Consider the following 25,126-nt stretch of genomic DNA (forward strand, 5'->3'; position numbering starts at 1 on the left):
AAAACAAAAAAGGGGAATAATAATAATAATAATAATAATAATAATATTAATAATAATAATAATAATCATAGTGATAATGATACAACTTAGGCTTTTCTGATGTCTTTTTTTTCTGTTACTTTCATATGAGTTAGGTTTCTGAATAGCTGATTTCATTGTCACTTCAATAGTTGACATGGTTTCATTATCAAATTTTCACTGAATTCTTTTGCTGGAATCTTCACATTACTCATATTATTTGACATTTGGGGAGGTTTTGCAGGCTTTTTCTTTTTCTCTTCTTTTCTTTTTTTTTTTTTTTTTTTTTTGTTACTCTCACTCTCTCTCTTTCACACACACTCTTTTATTTCTATTTCTACTGCTGGCCCTCCCCTACCATTTCTCTAAGTGTCCCTCCCCTACTGTTCATTTATCTTGGCCTCTCCCACCTTACCTACTTTACACCCAATCAAATTCATGTAGTGTATGTATGTTAAAATTGAGGTCAGGGGAACCATTAAAAGGGACATCCTGTCTTGCATGAACTTGAGTAATTTTTCTCCTTGCAAATGGTCAATGGACTAGGAGGTGTGTCTGCACCAACATCAAGGTGAACTAGTGCCCTGTTTTTCACAGTTGACTTTGCCACAGCATCATCATCATCATCATTATTTTGTTAGGTAGGCTAGTTTACAAGAGATATCATTCACTGCCATTTGAAAGACTCCAGCATATTTGAAAACACAAGCACAAAAACCATCATCTCACTTTTATAGCTTTATATTGAGATCAAATTATATTCATCCAAGCTTCCGTTACATATATATTGTGTGTGTGTGTGTGTGTGTGTGTGTGGTGTTTACGCTGAATGGTAAAGCAGTTTGTTTCAGAACCACAAGATCTTTGGTTTGTTTCCACTCAGTAGCTTCTTGGGTTGACCTATATTTTGTGATTAAAACTGGGTCGGCAGAAGCCTGTCAAATGGGTTGCACATGTAATTCAAAGGCACTGACTTCTCACAAATTGTGTCACGCTGGTTCTGCCTATGAATTATCTTGATACACTGATATAATAAGCAGGTAATTCTAGTCATGAAACACTTGAATCTTTATTGTTGAAAAGGATCCAGAACCTTCCAGTTGATGTTTGATGTTTGTGTATTTGTGAAGTTATCTACATAACCTATTTATCTACATTTTATATATATTCTTTTACTTGTTTCTATTATTTGACTGCGGCCATGCTGAAGCACCACATTTAGTCGAGCGAATCCACCCAAGACTTATTCTTTGTAAGCCAAGTACTTATTCTATCAGTCTCTTTTGTCGAACCGCTAAGCTACAGAGATCTAAACATGCCAGCAGTGTTTGTCAAGCGATACTGGCGGGGACAAGTACAGACACATAATCATACGCACACACACACTTATATGTATACGATGGGCTTCTTTCAGTTTCCGTCTACCAAATCCACTCACAAGGCTGTGGTCGGCCCAAGGCCAAAGTAAAAAGCACTTGCCCAAGATGCCATGCTGTGGGACTGAACCTGGAACCCTGTGGTTGGTAAGCAGGCCACTTACCACACAGCCACTTACATATATATATTCCATTTTGCCATAAATGTACTAATAACCAGTTGTTAAACTTCAGTTTGACCTATATATGTGATTGAAACTGGGTTGGCAGGCACTGACTTCTCACAAATTGATGTCATGCTATTTCTGCCTATGAATTAGGTAATTTTGGTCATGAAACACTTGAGTCCTTAAGTTTAAAAGGACCCAGAACCATCCAGATAATGTTTGTGTAAATGTGAAGTTATCTACATAACAACCTATTTGTCTACATTATATATATATAAATATATATATATATAACTCCTTTTTTTTTGTCATTCATTTACTAATATGTGTGTATGTATAATATGTAATCGTGTGATTGACCACGTTATAGGAAGTTGTTATTCATCACTGCTCTCAATGTGCTTTGCATAATTTTAGCTTTCGAATGATGCCACCTTGCTGTCTAGGTGATAGGCCAACATTCCCCCTGATTGGAAAACTAGACTGTTGCAAGCTTATTCACTTACACCTGAGTGGACTAAAGCACTATGAAATGAAGTGTTTTTTTGATCAAGAACATAGTACGCTGCTGCATGGTCTGGGAATCCATCACACAATCTTGCAATCATGAGGGCAACATCCTAACTACTGGGCCATGTACTTTCACGCACACTCACATAATGTTACGTTAGAAGAGTTGTAAAGTATAACCACTAATTTCTGGATATGGTCTGTAATTTTGCCCTTACAAAGACTCACATGGATTTTAAGAATTCAAAAACTACTCTTTCTTCTTAGCCAAAAGGTTTCTTCTGGGTGGTTTTTTTTTTCTTTTTTTACCAGCCATACCTACATGCACACGTGCATACACTCACATTTTGTGAGTGTCTACAAGTGTTTGTAGATACATCACTACTAAAAACCTACTTTGTGATGCAGAAGTTTTCACTGTGAATATTTGTGTGTTTGTGTATGTTTCCTAGGGTCACATTGAGCATCTATTTGTTTCTTATGCATATTTGTGTATGTATGTATGTATATATATATGTATTTTGTTATATCTATAGCTACTTGTATTATGTATCAACACAATGGAGTTTGTGTTGGGAGAATGTGATGTTTTTATGACTCTGGTAAGAAGTATGAGGGGTGAAGCTGGTAATCCTTCAGCTAGCTACAATCATACAATACTTTCTCCCACCTAAATACCTTCACTCTTTTATCTTATTTTCATTCTTACATCCAAAAGAATAAGACGATTCTTTCTGGTCTCACGAAGCAGTTCTTTCCCCGGTGCTATTTTTCTTAATACATATTCATTGTGGATAATTGTTGATCACTGCTGCTGTTGGATTTACCTACAATTCGAGACATTGAGAAGGAAGCTATGAAATGGGACTGAAGATAGTCATGTGAAAAGGAACCATAAAAGGCTTAACTTACTATTTTAAAAAGGCTTGCTGCTGGAGGAAAAGAATCAGCCACATGTCCAAAACATTAGAATTCGCAATGTAAGCCATGGAATCATATGACAAAAGAAACAAAATTAAGCCAAGTGCCTAAGAAGTTACTTAACTGCGCAGTCCTTATTTTTTTGAATGATCCAATATGATGCTTAAAAGGGGGTGGTTGTTGTTCGTATGGATTGATGATCAGGCTTGAGTCAGTGTACCAATAAGAATAATGGTAATTAAAAAATGTAAAGCCAAAAGTTTTATGAAGATTTCCAGTAAAAGAAGGCTGAAATGTCACATGAAAAATCATCTGGTTAGTAATATCTAGAAGAGCCTGATTTTGCACAACATTTGATCAGTGAAGCTGCTAGTTCTGATACACAGGTTACATCTGGTTACCCTGAGTAGCTAGTGGGCTATACTCCAGAACAAGTATACATTTTTCTAGAAATTCATACTTGCTAGAATTTTTATTTATTGAAGAAAAATCAACACTAGGATTTACTACTTCCAAAAGTCATCTAGCGCTTTTTTCTAGGAGTACAGGCTACTGTTGATATAAAGTTGAAGCCCCAACTTACGTATCATTCCAAAAATCTAAGCGCTCTCTCGCAAAGCTTAATTTGCTTTCTGACTGGGTGTTCACATTAAGAAAGCATACATAGCTAAGAGCCTTTTTAAAGAGTGGTTTACAAACATTTATTTGCCCTTATGTAGAAAGGCACAGGGCCAGACAATATTTCCAACAAAGTATTGCTCCTCTTAGTCAGTGTACCAAAACACTGGTCATGTGAGGCTAGAATATATTTCCAAGAGTGCGACTACTTTGTTCTAGCCGTTGTATCTGGGTGAGACTCCTTACTTCAAGGCATATTATCTAAGAAGAAAATTTCAAACAACTTCTGAAAGGAACTGACAGGGAGGATAAACCTAAAGCTGAGTTATGAAATAAAGTGAAACCATCAGCTCTGAATGCTGCAAGTTCTCCACTAGCAGAAAATCTGCATCAGATTTGGAAAGATATTGTAATTCATGTAGGGTTTGAAGAGCATGATGTGGCCAAGTTGCTAGTGTCCATAAAGTTAATTTGACACAAAGGCTATTAGAGCAAGAACAGTCTGAGCAAGAATGCGAATGAGAATATGGAAATCACACCAACTCCATTTAAAGTGACTGCATAGGATGTTGCAAAAGGGTTGACATTGATAGAGAAAGGCCTGGAAGGTTTTGCTGTTAACAACCCTAATCACCTTTCAAGATGTTGATGATGAACTATATTGTAGAAGATAGTGCCCTTCATACACACAGTAACTCTCCATTCACCACTACCATCCTTCATATAGTAGTCAACAATGTTTACATGGTAAGAACATACCTGGTTATAATATTATGATTCTTATTAAGGCGACGAGCTGGCAGAATCATTAGCATGTCAAGTGAAATGCTTAGTGGCATTTCATCTGTGTTCATGTACTAAGTCCACTTCATCCTTTTGGAGTCAATAAAATAAATACCAGTTGAGCGCTAATTGCTGGCCTTGTGTCAGAATTTGAAATCAGTATTCTGATTCTTATTTATTTCTTTACGTATTTCTCTTCAAATATTTTTATATACATATATGTAGTGTATAACATTGTTTACATGTATAAAAGCGGTTCTGTTGTTTGTAGATTTTTTTGCTACCTGACAATGGGAAAATTAATTTTGTGTTATGGTAAGATTTTCAGCACTCCATACTCACATATAGTGGGATGAGCATCTGTAGGTATGCATATGCATGCATGTATGAGTATAATTGTGTGTATGTGTATTTATATATATGTGGTGCAGAATTAGCAGAATCACTAGGCTGTTGGATAGAATACCTTGCAGTATTCGCTCCAGTTCTCTGCATTTCGAGTTCATTGAGGTTAGCTTGCTTTACAGTTTTTTTTTTCTTTTCCCCCCAATTTTCGTAAATAAAAAAAAAGTACCATCCATTACCAAGGTAAATTTTTTTCTTTAATCTTTCCCATTCTCTTCTTCCCACTGCTTTCTCTCTCTCTCTCTCTCTCTTTCTCTCACTCACACACACATACCTGAAATCCGGAGGATCAGCTTTATCATGTCTAGTGTCCCACTGATTCAGCTTGAGAATTCCATTGTGGTTACACGTGTCTGGTGGACTGCTTGCACATTAATGCCACAAGTAGGAATTCATTTGATTAGACACCTGAATACTCATCATTGAATCCAGTGGGTAATTCATTATATGTGTATGTATGTGTGTGTGTGTATATTTGCCTATTGTGTGTATGTGTGCATACATATATGTACACTCATGCTCATGTATATACATGTGATGTACGTACATATGTGCATATTATCGTGGATGTATATATTATATGATTCCACTACATGGTATCTTATAGAAGTTGGCCCTTGAGGGTCAACTCCAAACTCTGTGGAAGCTCATCATATGGACTGTACATATATTACAAAGGGCCAGCCTTATCATGTGTTGTGTCAAGCTTATTTGACCAAACAAATACATGCACACACACTTATATATGTATATGTATGCATATATATGTATAGATATATGCATAATAGGCCTCTTTCAGTTTCTGTCTAGCAAATCCTCTTACAAGGCTTTGGTCAGCCTGAGGCAATAGTAAAAGACACTTGTCCAAGGTGCTACATACACAGTGGGACTGAACCCAGAACCATGTGGTTGGGAAACAAACTTCTTATCACACAACCATGCCTGCACACACACACACACACACACACACACATATATATGCTAGTTCATTATAATTTGTGAATATTATTTTTATATATTCTAGCACTCAAAAAAACCTGGTATGTTTTAATTTCTGGCCCCTAGCATTGCATGTTATAATATAATAGGCATTTTGAAGAACACCTCAAATATGAATCTAACTAACAAAGGCTGATATTTCACTGGGAAATATATATAAAAAATAAAAAAAATTGCAAACTACTTGAAGATCTGATAAATTAATATAACCATGTGCACACACACACACACACACACACACACACATACACATACTCTTAAGCATCATGTACATGGATTTCATATTACCACTACTTCTGCAGTAGTCCGTCACTGTTGAAGCATTTTTCTAGGTGGGAATAAATGTTGTCCTTCCTGCCCTTGAAATAGATAAGTTTCCTGTTTCCATCTACTTTAACTTCGCAAATCCACCACTACCAAACCATAGCTGCTGCTGTTTCTATCTATTACTGCTCCTGCTGATGGTGATACACACACATATATATATATATATGTATATACATATATATATATATATGTAACTAGATAACTTATAAGGAAGAGATTTCTCTTCTATCCTTAGTTAATGAAATACTTGTTTTGTTTATTTGTGTGTGTGTGTGTGTGTGTGTGTGTGTGTTTACTTCCTTCCCCTACCATGAGGCAGTTTGAGTTGCTGAACATGAGAGAGGAGAAGCTGGTTAAGAAATGTTGAGTTATTTTGGAAAATTAGTTACATACTGCCAAGTATGATGGTGAGCCTTAGAGCTGTTCAAAAGTGGTAAGGTTATTTATGTATTTTAGTTTGTTGCTTTTTTATCCATTTGAATTATCATTTGATTAATTCACTTTATACGAATACCTAACTTTTCTGCTTTGTTGTTGTTGTTTTTTTCTTCTTTTTTCCCCCCATGGTGTTAATTCATTTTGTTATTTATTTATTTATTTTGGCTACCTCCCAACTTAAAAAAGAAAGTAGCTCGTTTCTGTTACTTGCATGTATGCATATATATATATCAAAGAGGGTGTGTAACCAAGTTCTGTTTACTTTTTTTTTTTTTTTTTACCACCTCTGTCATTATGATGCTTGAAGAGTTGTGGCATTTATTTTATTATACCTAACTTTTAGCATACAGGAAATAGTTTTTATTTTAGTTAAAAGTAACATATTTATAAATTGCTGTTGCTGCTGTGACTGCTATATATATATATATATATATATATACACATATATACATACATGCATACAGAGAGAGGTGCGGGAGAGGGAATTTTCAGGTGAAAGTTTATTCTAATGAAGTTTACAACAAATAATGGTTGTAAAAAAATTAAAGTTAGCTGGGTCTGCAAGGGTAATTTTTTTTTTAATTGTAAAATTGTAATTGATTTTCAGAAAATGTATAATGAGTGAACTTTGTGCATGTGTGTGTGTGTGTGTGATTATATATACATTACTTAAGAGTTGTTAATTAGTTTCTGTCTCATTTCATTTGAAATAACTTTTTTTGTACTAAAAGTATACATTTAAGAAAAAAAAAGAAACAGGGATTTAATTAATTAATGTTATATTTATGCTTAAGATGTTTAGAAATTGGAAGAACATTTTTAAAGCAAAGTTATTTACAGTATGTTACCAGTATTTTGTAATGTTTATAGTTTATTCAACTAACTTCATACTGTAATCAGTGTTTTCTGATTAGTCTATTTCTGTGGAGATTTAATGATTTGTTAATATATTTTTAGTTTTTTCCTTTCATTTTTTCCCTATCATAAACACTACTATTTATAGACTTTATTTAGACTTATGTTGTAGTCATCATACCAAAAAGACAACACTACTTTATTATGAAATAATAAGAACCGTACATTTAGTAAGATATACATTCCATTACAAAGTATTTTCCTCCAAGTTCCCATACAAAAAAAAAGTATGAGTAGAAAATTCAATCTTTTTTTTTTTCCTTTCGGTTTACATACATGCAGTAATTAGAGCAATGACTGTGGGAAAGATTCATAGAAATGATAGCTACGATTGTCAGAAAAATTCTGTGTTGTTTGCATGCGTATGCAGCTTTACAAACTTACTGTTTATCAGTAATAAACAGCCACATATCAGAGTTACTCTAGTTACAAAAGAAATGAGGTCACAAGCAAATTAGTTTTCGCAGAAGGTACATGTGTTGTATAGTATGTATGCATGCAACATATACATACGCACACAAACACACATGCGCTTACAGTTAGTTATATAGCCTTTTAGTAACCCTTTAGCAGCTTCTATTCTTAGATAAGCATTCTTACTAGAATGTGTGGAAGTTTATCTCTTATAAGCTTTTTATTTTTTATTTTTATTTTGTTGCTGTTGTTGTTTATCTTAATTTACAAGTGTTACCTATATATAACATTGTGAATAGTAGGCTTAAATAAAGCCAATATGGGAATTGGGTATTACCCTGGAAACTTTAATCAAGTTTAACTTTGTTAAAACAATTAATAATTCTCACACTAATTTTAAGTAATTAGCAAGCAAAGTATGAAAAGAATGACACCCATCGCCAAAACATTTATTTTGTTTCACGTTTCAATCTTAGTTTTTGTTTAATTATTCATTTAGCAATATCATGTAGAGTTGGATGAGGAGTGGTGATGGCTAATGTAATTTCAATTCATTTTTAATTTATACACCTTGATATTATGAAAAACTGTTTTGAAAATTAATATTTAATTTTAGAAATATGATTTATAATGCTTAATTATTATTTCTTTTGATTTTAAACATTTTTGAAAAAAAAAACATTTTTCAACCTCATAAACTGAATATATATTTTTTTCTTTGTTTTTTTTTTCCTTTCTATCAATAAAGTATTTTTTAAATGGTAGCTTGAGAGCATAAATGGACCATTTTCTTTTTATTTTTAAATTTAATTTAATCTAATTAAATGTTTTGATACAGAAAATAATAAACCTGTTATTTATAATATTTTATAGAGTTGGCATGAAAAATAACTTGATTCTATTGGTAAAAGGGGAGCAACTTAGAATTTTCCCAAATGTTGAAGGTGTTTCCTAGGGTTGTGTAAATTGCTCTGTTTCACACGCATGCACACACACACACACACACACACACATGCACAAAATTTAATAATGTCTGAGACAGGGAAAGTAATTTATTTTTCTTCATTATCTTAGTTTAATTTCCCCAAAGTTAATATTTATAATACATAATTAACACAACATAACTATAAATACTATAAATATTTTTCTTACTATATTTATATTTGTTTTTTTTTTTACTCTGTTCTATTAAATTCGTTAGTGTTTTGTTTTCATTGTAATTATAGTTTTATTTATAATGTAAATAACTTTAGAAAAATAACAAAAGAAGCTCTCTCTCTTTCTCTCTCCCTCCTCGCTCTCTCTGATTTTGTCTCTTTTGGTTCTTTCTTTCTTCTTCACTTGATATTTCCAATAATAATGTTATTTGACTGTGTTCTTGACAATTACAGCAACTTATTTCAGCTTAAGCAGTTAGTATTTAAACACTGGAATGTTTTGATATCAAGTTTTATAGCAAGTGTACAGTGCGTGTGTGTGTGTGTGTGTGTGCACTCTGATAAGTCTGTTACAAACAAATATAATGGGAAGAAAAAACAAAAACCAAATTTATCTGACTTTATTGCATTTTATTTATGATAAAAAAAAAGTTTGTGGTCAAATAGAGGCAATGGTGATTATGGTTGTGTTGGTGGTGTCAGTGGTTTTTCTTGATAGGCATTTCAACCCCATGGAAAGTATTTCGCTATTTATTTTGAATGCAACCCCTTGTTTCTCAGATACTGTGCTTTTCATTCATTAACTTCTAAGACAGGCACAAGGCCAGAAATCTGAGGCAGGGGTGAATTGGTTTATTAAACCAGTGCTTGTAGATGACTGGTACTTTATTTAAATTGGCCCTGGAAGACTGAAAGGCGAAGATGACCTCCAGTGGGATTTTGAACTCGGAATGCAAAGTGGCAACGTGTTCTTAACAGAAACACATGGTCATATTTAGGGATGCATAGAGACAACTAAATCAATGCCCGGTACCTGACTGGTATTTATTTTATTGACTGTGGCAGGGTGTAAGGTGAAGTCAACTTGAACAGGATTTGAACACATAATGTAAAAGAATGTAACTGAATGATGGGAGGTACTTCATTCACTGCTGCACCAGTTTAGTTAATAATAATAATAATAATAATATTAATAATTATTATTATTATTATTATTGTTGTTGTTTTTGTTTCTACTCTAGGCTCAAGCCCTTGGAAATTCTTGTGGAAAGCGGGGGCTAGTTGATCACATCAACCCTAATGCATAACTGGTACTTATTTCATCGACCCTGAAAGGATGAAAGGCAAAGTCGACCTCAGTGGAATTTGAACTCAGAACATAGTGGCAGATGAAATACCACTTGGCATTTCACCTGATGTGCTAATGATTCTGCCAGCATGCTGCCTTAATAATAATAATAATATTTGTTCCTAATAATAATATTTGTTTCTAAGGTTAGTAATTTTAGGGGATGCTGTTAGTTGATACCATTGACTCTGGTTCTTGTTACTCTATTTAACTGACCTTGAAAAGATGAAAGGCAAGGTTAAGCTTGGTGGAATTTGAACTATGAATGTAAATATTGAGGAGAAATGCTGCAGATCATTTATTCCAATGCCCTAAGGATTCTGCTAAGGATTGGATACCTTTTTATACAACTTTCTAATTAAGCCACAAGGCCAGGAATTTGGCAGAAAGAGGAAGGAATTAGCCAGTACCATGAGTTTGACCAACATTTGTTTTATTGACCTCTGATATGTTGATTAGCAAAGTCAGCATCTAAACCATTCAAACATAGAATGTAGATGAACTTAGCAGTCAGAAGGTACTTTATTTAGTGATTTTCCAGTTTAGTTAATCATCATCATCGTTTAACGTCCGTTTTCCGCGCTAGCACGGGTTGGACGGTTCGACTGGGGATCTGGGGAGCAATAATAATAATAATAATAATAATATAATAATAATAACAGTTTCAAATTTCGGCACAAAGACATCATTTTTGGGGGTTGGGGTAAGCTCTGCATTGACACCAGTACTCAGCTGGTTCTTATTTTATCAACCCTGAAAGGAGGAAAAGCAGTGTTGACCTCTGCAGAATTTGAACTCAGAACGTAAGGACAGACAAAATAGTGCTATCCTCTTTGCCTGGTGTGCTAACAATTCTGCCAGCTCGCCAACTAATAATAACAATAATGGTTTCAAATGTTGGCATAAGACTAGCAGGTTTGAGGAAGGGGCCAAGTCTCAATTACATTGACCCCAGTGTTCAAATGGTACTTATTTTAACAATCCTGAAAGGATGAAAGGCTAAGTTAAACCCATCGGAATTTAAATTCAGAACGTAAGGACAGACAAAATGCTTTGTAGCATTTTAATAATAACAAGAGCACTCAGAGAGCGCAAACCTCCACCAAGACAACACCAACATCCTCTCAACAATTAGCCAGGGATGGTTTTTAAAATGAGAGTATCTGAAATAAACTCGACTGCTCTCACAAATGAGAATACTAAAAATGAACCTGACTGCTCTCAAACATTAAATAAAAAGAAAACTGGAAAAATAATCCAGAATCCTTGTCCAGAACCTGATTGATCCCAAAATTTAATTAGTCACAAGGCCACATATCCCTGAAAGTTTCATCCAAATCCATCCAGCAGTTCTTGAAATATCTTGTTCATGGACAAACAAACAAACACAACTGAAAACAATACCTCTGTTTTCACTAAGGCGGAGGTAATAATAATCACAGTCTTATAAATAGAATGAAATCTTAAACACATTAAGTTGCTTTCCAAAGAATTCAATGCAAAAACATGCAGCAATACTCAAATTCAAGTTCAGGAAACCAGGAACCTGGCACTTTATCCACTCTGTTAATATATCTATGAATCATAAGAAATTTGCTGATTTCATACTTTGGCATAAAAGCTGCACTAGAATATGTGATTCTACACACACATACATACATACATACATACATACATACATACATACATACATATGTATATATATACATATGTACATACATATATATATATGTGTGTGTGTGTGTGTTTTTAATAACTGAACTAGAACTTTCTTAGTCATTAGCATTTTTGGAAACCCTCCATTTTTGTTAATTGAATGGTAATTAATGAAATGATTACCAAATATGCATGTGTGTAAGGGAGTGGGCATGTAGAATTAATTAGCTAGATTATAGCTATTATTCAATAAATTAAACATTTATTACTATTGCGTAATCATCAAAATATACGTTACTTCTATCATTCACAGTGAATTTAGGAATCATTTCTAATTGTTATTTACCTGCCAAATTCATGTAACTCCTTGCCAAGCATTGATAACAATACAAATATTTTTTTTTTTTAAACAATATTAATGATAATGATGATGGTGATGAAATGGGAATGAAAATTAGACATCTTTCTGGGTGAACTTCAGTGAAATTAAGTTTGTTTTTTTTTTTATTTAATTTTTCTCTTTATAGATATTTACTTCAAATTTTCTGTGCCATCTGTTTATTTATTATATATTTTTACTCTGTTTATTTGACAAATGTTATAAAAATTTAGCAACTCCTACATAAATATATACATATATATTTCTTTAAGTTTCAAAATATTTCACATGGATAAAGTTTTTTTCACTATTTTTGATTTTGAAAGCCTGCAATTTGTAGAAGAACAAGAAAAAAAATATAATCAATATTAACTACTATTACATATGGAATATACCAAAAATTAATATTGATGTTTCTTTTTACTATCAATTAAGTAAATATTAGTTTTATATTTTATCATTAATTTACTTAGATTTATTTCACACTCAGCAGAAAAATAATAATATACTAGATTGCTATAACTGTATAACATAAATCCTCATAATTTGCATCTGCTCACTATAATGAACAGTTTAATTGCAAAAATTGTATATTACTGTATAGTTTTGCTGATTATCAACATCCACTTTCTTTATCGATCAGCAGTTTATTTTTGTTTTGTTTTATTATTTATTCAAATGAGTTTTGACTTTTATTTATTATAAATATTCATGATATATTATCAAGTTGTATGTTCTGTTGCATTATACTGGTGTATCCAAATTCCTGACAAGTTTGGCATTAAAACAGCCTCTAGCCACGATATTTTGAACCTTACTGAACAAGTTACTGTATAGAATGAGAAAATTTTTAAATAATCAGGTGATGAGTACAAACCTAAGTTAATAACAGCATTGTTGACTTGCTGAATTATAATCAGGTAGGCATGAGCATCACACAATCTACCTCTCTCTTCTAAATATACAGGTGGCTCTGTGCTTCTGTATGTGCATGCATGTCAGAGGGAGAGGGGGGGGCTGTAATTCTAATAAAACAGACTGCCCATGTGTTTCAATTTTTTTTTTTTTAAATAGTTAAAACAATTCTGAGTGGTTTAGTGAAGTGAAAGTATTTGGTGTTTGAAATGTAACTAAACAAAAAGTTCTTATTTTAATTTATGATAGAGGGCTTCCACTTTAAATAGACACTTCAATGCTGAAGGTTTTGTACCCTATGACCTTGGTGCAGTCTCAGTTGGATGGTGGTAATAAAAATGGGTTAGGAAAGATAATTCTTTGGCAGCTTAAAACGAAGAAAGAAAAAAATCATCTTGGTATTTCACAAGCGTTTGATAGAACTTTAGTTTTTATTTAGCTGCTAATTCAGGGCCTTACCTGTGAAGGCACCTAGCTCAGTGGTTACAGCATTGGGCTCACAATCATGATATAGAGAGTTCAAGCCACAATCATGAATTAGTGATTCCTGGACTGGGCTGTGTCTTGTGTTCTTGAGCAAGATACTTTATTTAATGTAGCTCCAGTTCACTCAGCTGTAGAAATGAATTGGGACCTCACTGGTGCCAAGCTATATAGGCCTTTGCTTTTCCCTTGGATAACATCATTGGCATGGAGAAGGGAGGCTGATATGCATGGGTGACTGCTGGTCTTCCATTAACAACCTTGCCTGGACTTGTACCTTGGAAGGTAACTTTCCTGATGCATTCCCATGGTCATTCATGACTGAATGGGGTCTTTATATACTTGTTTATTAAGTTGCCAAACTTTTTCTTCTTATTGTATTAATAGAAGGTAATTCCTTAGCATAGCGAAGAGCTTTCACCCTTCAGCATTCAAACTGGACACATCTGGCCCAAATATTCTACCTGTTACATTTTCAAACTGGCCAGATCTTGCCTCTCACACCTATGCTACAATGTCAATCTGAAAATAGTCAATCAGATGATTGAAATCTGAAATCTAAGAGATAATGCATGATTAATTAAAAACAATTTGAATAAATAAATATTACATTTGATTGAGCAATCAGAATGCTAATAATCTCACAAGTTTGGTTCCTGGCAGTTTCACGGAGTGTGAATAAGTTGATAAGTTTAAAAGCTTGAGCACAGCAATATTACTAATTAAATCTCAATACAACTTGCGGAGAAATGGAAATGGCTCATAAGATGAGTCAAGGGCAAAATCACATCCAGTATGACTTTTTTTTTTTTGTAAGTAATGCAGCCCACCTAATGATGAGCCATGTCTCGTGTGGCCCATTTCTTGAAAAAGGTTGCTGCGTTTAGCGTATTCAGTAGGATTAAAACACCTGCTCAGCTAATTTGGGAATGTATCAAAACTCATTATCTATTTCACATAAATCAACAAAAACAAATACAAAAAGTATTTAATAATAAGATTTTTTTTTCATATATTGGATTGAGTGGGACAATTTTCTGAAAATATAATAATATTAATATAGTTCTCATCTGTTTAAGAATTTGTAATTTCTGTAAGGTTAGGATGTTTAACATTAGTATATTTACTAATGTTATATTCCAAGATGTTATTTTGGTGTTACTTGCACTAAAGATTATATTCTTGGCTTATAATTTAGGTGTTTAAGTTATAGATATATTGGCTGCTGAACAAATGTTTAAACTATTTAGGAATAATTTATCAAATCACAAGCCAATAAACAGAAAATGTAAGTATTTTAAGATGGGAATTAGATTAACATTCTTTTGAATACCAATCATATAACTTACAGCATCCCTAGAATTTATCTATTCTCTTCATTATGCTTGCACGCACACACACTCACACTCTCTCTCTCCTCTCTCACTCTCTTTTTCTCCCTCTCTTTTTTCTTTCTCGCTCTCGCACTCATAATTATTAATAGGAATACTGCCAAAAGTACTTAAATACCCTTTTATGATTTGGTTAAATCACGTTTATTAACACAGCTCTGTGTGTGTGTGGGTGTGCATGTGCATCTTAGAAATGCATATGCATATTCTTTTCTGTATGGATGTCATTTTTTTTTTGCATGTGCAATTACAAAAATTAACCATCACCATGTTTGCATGAAATGATGTAGGGATCAAAATGCAAAGGTAACAAGGAATTCCTCTTCCCAATAACTAAACAACAGCACACACTCATAAAACTGTTTTTATTTCATTGATACCTAAGTTGTTTTATTTCTTTCTATTTTGTTACCACCCACCCTCCCCCGCTACAAATGTTATATTGACTTGGCAATAGGTACAAAATATGGAGCGGGGAAGAGATTTAATGAATGATATAAGTTGATCTCTTGGGTTTGCATGGCGAGCAGGAATGTTCAGCAATGTTTGGTGTTTACTGCTAACACTGTTGTCATTTATTTGATACACGTGGAGGAAAGACAAGACAGATGATAGATTGAGTGAAACTGAAGGTCTAAGTCATATTAACAAACTGATGTGCCATAATGGAATGGGTGCCACCGTAAAATGATCTATAGGGAATATATCAAGCAATCAGCTGGATTAATTAAATTTAGAATAAAGCTCTAAGGAGTTTAACTAAAATTGAGGTGTTATGTTTCAAAAGACTTTGATGAATTAAAGATGAAAGGAAGAGTGTTAATCATTTGGCAGGAGCTAAATTGTACAGCTGTAAACGGTAGAGAGATAGAAGGGGGGGAGGGAAGATGGGTATCATTCTTTCAAGATTGATGCTAAACATATGGTTGTTCCTAAACACATTAATTTTGTAGTATGTAAAGCTTAATGTTGCAACACTATTATAATCATTATTAACCCATCAAGTTAAACGAAATTAAACCATTAATTTGCTAGATTGAACTGACTCCTTTTGTTAGCCAACAGTAACTAATATAAATGTGTTCACACACACACACACACACACACACACACATATGTATATGATCTAATTTTTCAGACTAGAACAAAGTCTCAATGAACATCTTAGGTATGTTGCCAAGATCAATAACACACGGAAGATGTCCAGTTTTAGTGATTTTTCAATGCATGCCAAAAACTAAAAAGCTGGTTAGTATCAAATAGGCTATATCTGTTGTTGCTAGGTGTCTGAATCCATTTTGGCGTAGAATCTGTCAAGTTCCATTATATTCTTTGGTCAAGATTGGCTAGATTCCCAACATCTTTCATCTGACTGTAAGAGTTTAACACTACATGTATCATTCAGTCATAATAGCCAGCCAGGTCACTTGACTAGTCATTGGCTGTTAACTTTGTTTCACTCACTTTTTATTTCACCTAGAAACATTATTTATTCGAGTTTTATTAGAAGAAAATATTGCTTCTGATTGTTTATGAATTTCAGCCTTTTTAAAATTTGGCAGCATTTCTAAAGATATTTTTAATGTATACTTTATTCTTAGTAGGTGTTAATATAAATAAGAAAAAAAATTAAAAATCGTAAATGTAAAAGGTCATGCAGTACACTTTACTGTGGTGGTATATCATGTTACTTCTTCTAAATGCTGTCATCATTTTGTTTAGCATCCTTTTTTTTTCTTTCCAATGTTGGCATGGATTCCATTCATCTGTTTGGCTACAACTGTCACATTATCAGAAAACCTATGTTAATATTTGAATACAAGAGCATTTGTAATTGACACATATATCTTTGCTGCTGTGGTGCCCTCTCTCATACCAACCATTAGAATATGGAGAAAGAATTATTGATAACTTGGTTTAAATCTGACCTGTTAACACCTAACCCACACCTGCTCACAGGAATGTTACATGAAGATAATACATATAAATATTCATGCTAATTTCCAAAGCAGAAGGAGATGCTAAATAAACAAGACTAAAATGTTATTTCTTATAAAGAAAATTTTGGTGGAACTTAAGTTGTACTCCAGAATGTCTAGAATTCACCATAGCTAAAGAAGTAGAATGTAAGATAATTCAAAAAATATATTGGGAGGATTTTATATATTAACAGTGTAAAACTATCACATTGGTTTATATTAAGGAAAAAGGAAAAAAACTTATAATATCAAAACAGCAAAAATAATATTGATGTTTTAAAAAGGTAATAATAATTTTACTTTTTTCTATGAATTATCAAAGATCTACTTTTCTTAATCAGATTTACTGTGATGCTTGTAATGCCATCTTTTCCATTGCCATTTTTCAAATAACTAGCATTCCCTGGAATATTACTTACACAATCTCCCTCTGATCTGGACTGATATATCAAAGTACTGTATCTTATAATGAATTCCAGTAGAAAATACTCTTTTTTATTTAACATTTGATTATACTCTTTTTACTGTATTATCTGGTGCAGCAAAATCATTTTTAAATAGAATGAAACTTTAATCTAGGACACATGAAATTCATAATTTTTTATAACTTAGAAGATTCTGTAGTTTAATTCATAAAAATCTTGCAATCCAAGACTATTTCTATTCTTAAAATTAAATATATTTGATTTATATGAATATGAAAATATATATCATAGCATCAAGTTATATTTCTTGAAGAAAGGAAAAGTAATTCCTTTGTCCTATATAGCCTTCCTCAACCATAGCTGCAATTCTTAAAAAGAAATGTTTACATTAAAAATATTTATTAGGTATACTAATTAGTTTGTTTTTTAACTTGCACTTCACAAAATAATTCACAAAAGTTTCATATATGTGTGTATGTATATATATATATGTATATATATATATATATATATATTATATATATATATATATATATATATATATATATGAATTTGAAACGATATATGATAGTATCAAGTTATATTAATTTTTAAAACAAAAATATTTCTGTACCCTGTACAGCCTTCCTCAACCAAAAGGATTGAGTTAAAATTAGTAGGGTTACTATTAAAATTAATATCACATGGAAAGATGGATATTAGAGGTAGTTTTTAGCAAAAGTATTTTAAATACAATTTAAGAAATACACAACAGTGACCAGTACATAATAACAGGTGTGTTGAGTATGTTTGAGTGTGAGTGTTATTTGGTGAATTCATAGGGCCTTGATACAGCAGAAAACTCATCACAACAATGGTCTTAATAAAGAGTCTAAAACTGATATCAATTGATAATGACTATAGACTTAACTATCAATCAACTATTTCTCTACATTACATCTAATGTAAGACTATTCCTGGTAATTTGAGCAGGACTTCATGAGGAACATGAAAGCTGTGTATACAATCAGTAGCTACTCATGTTTAAAGAACTTTTTGATCCAAAAATAAATAAATGAAACAGGAGATCTGGCAGAGAATTTTTTGATATAAATATGTATAAAGCAGAGTAGATAACAAAAAGACTTTATGCTATTATTTTTGTGAAATGTTGCATAGGTATTAGTTATTGTTTTTTTGTTTGAATAAACAAGAATCAATTGACAAAGTAGAATAGAGAACTGAAAGCCGACTGCCAAGATTTAAGGTTCAAAAAATGTTTCCTAATTCACTTAAAAATAAAATTAAAAACAAAATCACTGGTTACAACATTGATAAAATAAGTTTTTTATATCAAGGGTATTGCCTGTTCAAACTGTTTTAAAGTTTCTGGATAATAGCCATACAGCACACATTAAACCACTGCCTTTATTTCATTGCCAAACATTCTCTGCTTGTCTTGTTGACAGTATTATGACTAATTATTGTTTTTTCACTTAAGTAATGCAATAGAAAATTGATCTACATTCATTTTTGGAAACATTACACTATCCCTTTTCTGTTATTTAAAAGCAACATTTTAAAGTTAGAACCAACAGACGGTTTTATTTAACTTAAGAGTGCATTAGCTGCAAGCTTATATCTTCATTTCAAATGTTAACATTATAACGAAAAGAGAAAGAAAAAAGAAAAATTGAGACTTAAAAAGTTTTTGAATGAAGGATAGCATTTAGTCAGCTACAACTTAAGTAAATTCTGTATAATATAGCCGGAGATAAACTACAGTAGTTCTGGTTGAAGTAATTCACTTTCATTTATTCTACTTATAATCTTGGAAAAAACAAATATTACAATCTCCTAGTTTGACTCCTCACAGCTTGTAGAACGAATCAGTAATTTTTTCAAAAAGTCAACTGAATTACACTTTTATATCAACTCAAGGTTCTTTAATTTTTTTTAGTACTGTTTTTGCTATTTAAAAGTATCTTGCTCTTCTGTAATTACTGATTTAGTGGTGCGAAGGATTTAGTGATAAAAATATTAGAATTATCTCAAATATTTTTTCTTTTTTTTACCTTTTCTTTCTTTCTTTTTTTGTGATATATTGCTGCCTGACTTGATATTGGCTGTTTTATTCATAAATTAAGTAAATTATCTCCAGTAGCTAAGGTATCAAAATATATGGCTACTTTGTGATGGACATATAATTGAAATTATAAATAATTATTCTGTGAAAATAATTATTTTCACAAACAGATCTATTTATTTTATATAATCAGATTTTCAGATAAATAAGTCATCGCTATCCAATAGGTTTGTCTGTTGGCTTAAATTATATTATTAAAAGCAATAGCATTGTACATTTTAGTCATAGTCAGCAGCAAGCCTAATATAGCCATCAAAGCAAAATAATTGGTTCTTGTTTGGGATAGAGATATATTTAGAATGGAGCATTCTGAAATAATACTAACATATTGCTTTTAGTGTCAGAAATTGGATTTTGATCAATGATACTTATGTGTTTTAGTTTTAGTTTCTATATTATAATATTTCTATATTCTGTGATACATATGAAATGCTATTATCTTCTATTCTCATTTTTTTCCATTAAAAAGAAAAAAAAATCTTCTCTTCAAATGTAGGATAAAGAAGAGATATATATCTATACACTTCAGTTCTCCATATTGGTGTAGTTGAAAAGAAAGGATTTTTTTTTTTTTGTTTTCTTTAATGTATGGCATGATATTTTGAAATGGAATCATTGCATTCTGTCTCCATGTGAGTTAAAGAAAAAGAATTTCTGTGAAGACTACATTTGTAGATGTGTCAAAACAACAAAAGAGACAGATTAGATGTTCATTGTATAAGCATCATTGCATGCCGAGTGAATATGGATAGCAAAGCATTCTAACCAATGGCCATAAATGTAGAAAACAACAACAATAACAGAGTGTTAGAACAAAAGCAGGATAATGGTTATTGAAGAACTGTAGTTTGTGATATTTGCTAAAAGCAATGTCTGCAATTAAAGTGACTTTAACTTGTATTCACTCTAGCTGTTGTTCAATGTTGAGAAGTCTTTGCAAGTGAAAATAGTATTCAATATGTCTTGCTTTTCTCATTCATGTTACAAGTAAGAAATTGCCAAGGACTGACTTTGTGTCCAATTTTTTATGAGTCTTTACATTTTCACCTAGTCTGACAAAGGATATTCTCACAAAAATTTCGGCAGAGAAAAATAATTAAAGTATGCCAGACTTTATTGAAAATGTGAAGTGTAAGTAAGCATTGAATTATGACAAAATGTTATTGGGAGTTAAAAATCACAAGCAACTAAGATGTATAAAAATCATAGTTTTTCTGTATCCTTCCTTCTGCATCCAGATGAGTTGATATATTTTACAGAAATGAATGCAAAATTACAAAGTTTGTCTGATTTTTGCATACATCCATTTAATGTATTCATAAAGTTCTGTAATGTTTTGAAATTGAATTACAATAATCTATGCAATTTAGAATAGGAGGTATCCCTTCATCTGTGGAATTTCATTGAGTGTTACTTGCTGGATATAGGTGTAGAGTACAGAAATAATATAAAGAAAATAGTATTGTAATTACAAAAAAAGAAACACATTAATGGAATACAATGGGAGGCTTCTTGTTACTTTGGTATATTAACTGAAGATAAAAGTAAATCTTTCAAAGATTTTGTGGTAAATATATTGCTACCTCAGCAAAGTTATTAATCAATGTTGCTAATTAATCAATTGATATTCCATTAGGCTCCTGTAGTTGTGACGAACATAGTCAGTTGCTTTAGATTAACTAATTAGAGATGTGTATTTTTCAGGAGGCTAGCTGTGTAGGTTTTACAAAAAAGACATATTCATAGTACATTTTCTGTAGTCCAACAGAGGACTGAAGCTTAAAATTGTCAACTCATTTTTTTTTCTTTGCTACCCTAAAGTAAAAAACTGCACCTTCTCTCCTACCTATCTACAGCTGTGTGATGTGATTCAGCTGGAGTTGGGTGATTCTTCACCCCATACAGAACTGATGTAATTATCAGTGATGGATTACAAATCATATTCCCTCCAGCTGCTGACTAATCGAACTTAGCAGGATTGAAGACATTTTCAAATGTCACTATGGTCAATGGGTACAGTTCCAAGACCTGAAAATCTGAAGTTACTGATTGTCAGAGTCTTTTTCTTCTTTTTCTTCATCATCATCATCTCATCATTCAGCTTTATAGCCACTGAGATGCCATTATCCTTTCCAAATTGATAAAATAAGTACCAGTTGAGCACTTGGATTAATGTAATCAACTTACTGCCTCCCCCAAACTTGCTGGCTTTGTGCTAAAATTTGAAAGTATTATTATTATTAGTATTATTATTATTATTATTATTATTACTATTATTATTATTACTATTATTATTATTATCTTCTTCCTTATTTGAGGGGTTTCAATGTAGGAACATATAATTCACCTCAGTTCCCTAATAAACCATTATGGTGGCATAGTTATTATTACACAGTTATGGGTAACATTTATTTATTTATTTATTTTCACCTTTTTTTTTTATGCTATCATTGTAGAAAATCACGTAAATCTTTTGTTCAAATGTACAGTAGATGCCTTCTAGAGCTCATTTATGATCAGCAATCTCGGTAATTTTTATTCTTTCTTCTCTTACTGATATAAAACTATACATTAGTCGTCAGAAAGAAATCCAGTACATTAACCGCCACTGACTTCACCTCCTGATTCTACTTAATCTTATTTAAGAAATGGATACAAGCATATTTATGGACACCTTGAGAGAAAGTTTCATTTTATCATTTTCTTATTAAATCACATAATAATAAAATCTGGAAAACAAAAATAAAAAAAAAAGAAAGAAATAAAAGCTGAATAAGTTCCACGTGAAATGGAAACCAGTGTATTGATTTTTAATTTGATCAGTTAGTAATCACCGAAAAGAAAGTCAGGAAACTTCAAGGCTACTTTTGCATAGAATATTTGATGAAGTCACTCGATCATTTCATAAGGGAGAGTATCAGGTTAATTTATTTTTGTTTCTGTTTTTATAAAGTTAGTGAAAGGAGAATTAGTTTTTACTCTTTTGTTGAAGAGATTTAAATACCATGAATGGGTTATTTGAATAAATTCCCAAACTGAGAATATGAAGTGAAAACCCGTAATATAACACGTTTGTTGCAGTGCAAGGTATATAAAGTGGCAACTGTACAATTAGTTGCTCACTTTGCCCATTAAGAGGTGTCATTAAATGAATTGGTCACCCTTTAGTTCTTCAGAAAGTTCCAGTTGTCATTATTAAGATTTAATTGGAGCATTACCATTGGTAATGTTGTTTTGTTTTGTTTTTTTTTCTCTTTTTTTTATCTTGAACAGTTTAACACATTTTATGATTGTGTTTCATAAGCTATTTTCTTTTCTAAAGAAACTGTTTTCTCGAGTCAAAGTAGTTGGAAAGATGGATATATCATTGCCGCTGTTATTTATTTCATTTACATTGTTGAACGCTGGTAATTGAGGGACAACGCATATTAGTTGAAAGGTGCTGGTTTATGGTTGAATTGCCCTCGTTTGGTGTGAAATCTTATTAAAGTAAGCAGCTGAAGGAGCTAGGAAAATATACAGCCTGTTATCGATGAAAGAACCATTGCTAGTCATGCAGATATAGTCATTGATACAAATTATTCAACTACATCAGAAAATATAGCTGTATTTAATATTTTGGACAAAATACTGTAACAGATGCTTAAGCATTAGCTCAGGGCTACAATTTTCTTAGCTCAGGGGAATAAATCGAGCAAAGTCTTGGGCTCCACATTGAAACACATTATTTTTATTTATTTATTTTCTTTAGTTCTCTTAAAGTTGTAATGTACATTATATATATAGTCTTTTATATTTTTTGTTTTATTTCTGAATGTTTTTGTTCCCTAGGCGCAGGCGTGGCTGTGTGGCAAGAAGCTTGCTTCCCAACCACATGGTTTAGGGTTCAGTCCCACTGTGTGGCACCTTGGGCAAGTGTCTTCTACTATAGCCTGGGGCTGACCAAAGCCTTGTGAGTGTATTTGGTAGATGGAAACTGAAAGCAGCCCATTGTCTATGTGTGTGTATGTGTCTGTGTTTGTCCCCAACACCATCGCCTGACAACTGATGTTGGTTTGTTTATGTCCCTGTAACTTAGTGGTTCAGCAAAAGTGACCAATAGAATAAGTACTAGGCTTACAAAGAATAAGTTCTGGGGTCGATTTGTTCAACTAAAGGTGGTGCTCCAGCATGGCCACAGTCAAATGACTGAAACAAGTAAAAGAATATCCAAACTTTTCTCTGCTAGCGTTACATTTTGATGAAATGGTAAATGGGTGTCTTTTCTTGACCTAAAATTCAAATCCTGCCATGGACAACTTTACTTTCCATCTTTCAAGGGGTGAACTGACTAAATCCTTCCTCCTTCACATTTGTGGTATTTTGCTTATATTAGAAGCAGTTGGTTAACCCAAACAGAATTTTCCCGGACTCCTTTGAATTTCTGTATAGTTTAATGCTATTACACACCTGGCACTGATTAACTTTCCAAATTAATAAGTTTTGATATGTATTCTTGTTGAGGTTTAAGGCCCTAGGTCCATCTTTGATTGATGAGACTTATAATCAAAGGTGCTTTAGCAATGATCACTTTGTCTTTATTTCAAATACAATAAAATTGCATTATCCTAAGTTCCCTTTTCTTTTTTTTTTTTTCTTTACATAGTTGGTGGAATTTGAGTGAGATTTGACTGCTATTTCAAACATGCCAAGTGGCTGCATATAAGTGCCCTTACTATTTCATTTAATCTTTTTGTAACTATTACCAGAAGTATATCCATCCATCCATCTATCCATCCATCCATCTGCCTGTCTGTCTAATTTGATTGGGTAAACTGGAGTGTAGGAACAACCAACTGAGCACTAAATACTGACATAAGAGCTACACTCATTTACACACTATAGGGTTTGACTATCAACCTGTCATTTCAAATAGCTGTTATTCTATAAAACCTAGAAGAGTGAAAAACCTTGTTGGCTATGGCTGCATTTGATACTAAAATTTAGAGATTATTAAGCAGCATGCAAACTATATATTTTAGATTAACACTTTGCTCTGAGCCATCAGGCTCTATTATATAGTTAATGCATCAGGCCTAATGGAAGTGGATAATTTACTTGGTGACCATCTTTAAGTTGGTCTGATAGTTTCAGGCCTTAAGATTTGAAACCTGTCACACTAATTAGAAGACTTTAATAATGGTAGAGTTGATTGCAAACTTTGTTTTAGATCAGTAAGCAACACTGTAAATTAATGTAACAATGAGTCTGCATCAAAACAAATTACTATAAATTGATTTTTACAGATTTCTCCAACACAGAACTTAATGAAAAAAAATAAATTTTAAAATTATATATGTATTGTGTGTGTGTGTCCATGGATATATATTAAATTATCTTTAATCTCGTTAATAGAAATATGTCTGGATTAATAGGTAAAATCAATTAGAACAAGTGAATTTTTGAAAATATGTAAAGTATAAATGGAGAGAATTAAATCCATGTCGGGGTACGAGAATTAAATTTTTGTTTTCATTTGAACTTATAGTCCATTTCTTTTGCATCTGTTCATTTTAGAAATGTGATTTATAATATAAGAAAATATATTTTTACTCAT

At 32.2% G+C, this 25,126-nt stretch overlaps 1 protein-coding gene across 4 annotated transcripts in view; it reads left to right on the forward strand.

The window, feature by feature from the left end:
• The window catches only part of LOC115215425 (zinc finger protein 629-like), a 251,374-nt gene that overhangs the window by 150,030 nt on the left and 76,218 nt on the right, over window positions 1-25,126 (forward strand). Inside the window, exon 1 of one of the 4 annotated variants that reach the window (XM_036505968.1) lies at window positions 6,372-6,557. The exons of the other annotated variants lie outside the window; for them this stretch is intronic. The gene's annotated coding sequence lies outside the window, so the exon portion shown is untranslated. Of the gene's footprint in view, window positions 1-6,371; window positions 6,558-25,126 lie in introns of those variants that run through there. 4 annotated transcript variants of the gene reach the window in all.

The sequence above is a fragment of the Octopus sinensis genome, linkage group LG9 (genome assembly GCF_006345805.1).
Source record: "Octopus sinensis linkage group LG9, ASM634580v1, whole genome shotgun sequence".
NCBI classification, from domain to species: domain Eukaryota; kingdom Metazoa; phylum Mollusca; class Cephalopoda; order Octopoda; family Octopodidae; genus Octopus; species Octopus sinensis.